This window comes from Austrofundulus limnaeus, unplaced genomic scaffold, assembly GCF_001266775.1.
Source record: "Austrofundulus limnaeus strain Quisiro unplaced genomic scaffold, Austrofundulus_limnaeus-1.0 Scaffold64, whole genome shotgun sequence".
In the NCBI taxonomy this organism is placed as follows: Eukaryota; Metazoa; Chordata; class Actinopteri; order Cyprinodontiformes; family Rivulidae; genus Austrofundulus; species Austrofundulus limnaeus.
In genome coordinates this window covers 32,283-33,349 of record NW_013952466.1, presented here as the reverse complement: position 1 = coordinate 33,349, position 1,067 = coordinate 32,283, and the positions used below count along the sequence as shown (strand labels likewise).

Below are 1,067 nucleotides of genomic sequence, written 5' to 3'. Positions count from 1 at the left end.
ACACACACACACACACACACACACACACACACACACACACACACACACACACAGAGGTAATATTCAGGACCACCAAAATGGCCAGTGGCATGAATGAGCCATGGCAGTCCTGGAGGCCCTCCTCTCTGACACCTCACATCCCAGCATTCATGTGGATGTGTTGTTCTCACATCAAGAGGAGGCTTCTTACCCAAAATGGTTTCTTTAATGTCAGTGATGCACAGCAGAGCTCTCCTACGCTCCCTGCTCCTTTTCCTCCTGCTCCAGTGGCCCCAAAGCCTGAGCAGAAAGTCTGCTATCTGATGTTCACCTCATCATTCCAGAATATTCAAAAAGCAGTAACGTTTTTCTGCTCATTTGTTGAAAAATGTCTGGTGAACCACTGGAAGGATTTTAGTAAGGCTCTGAATGAAATCATTGGGTGCACAACTTTATTCGACTAACTTTTGGTGTCAACCCATTACAGAATGGCCATTACAGCCAACTCAAGTTAGCCAACACAAAAGCAGCATATGTTTTTACTAGCATTAGTTATGGTAGTAGCTTAGAGTTATTCCAAATGCTGTGTACTAAGTAGTTGTGTGACATCTGTCTTTAAAACATTGCCATTAACTAATATGGTCAACATTACATGTTTATTAGCTAAATATCTCATAAATCATTACATTTGTATTAATCAAACATTTGGAGAATTATCAGTAGATCTCCAACTGATTCATTTTTGTGATGTGGTCTGAGGCCAACTGAATATATGACCCCCACACGTATGAAAAGCACTAGTGCACCAGAACTCACCAGAACAGATTTATTGTTTTGGGTAAGGGGACTCATTGGTGGGCCTGATGGATAGCCCTTGATCAGAGCTAAACAATAAAAAATAAATATGAAGCTCCTGTGTTGAATTGTTTTTGAGTTATAAGAATTTTTGCATGTCCAGACCCCTTTTTAGATGGAGCCCCTCCTCATGGGGTCTATCATAAAACCTTTGGCTGCTGCAGTGTAGGTCGGACACATTCCAGCCAAATTTCATGTTGATTGGTGCAGCTGTTTCCATGATATATATATAT

At 41.1% G+C, this 1,067-nt stretch overlaps 1 protein-coding gene across 1 annotated transcript in view; it reads left to right on the top strand.

Annotated features, from left to right (window-relative positions):
- Nucleotides 1-1,067, top strand: part of LOC106518605 (multiple epidermal growth factor-like domains protein 9) — a gene marked incomplete at its 3' end in the record, with an annotated part of 9,173 nt that overhangs the window by 1,074 nt on the left and 7,032 nt on the right.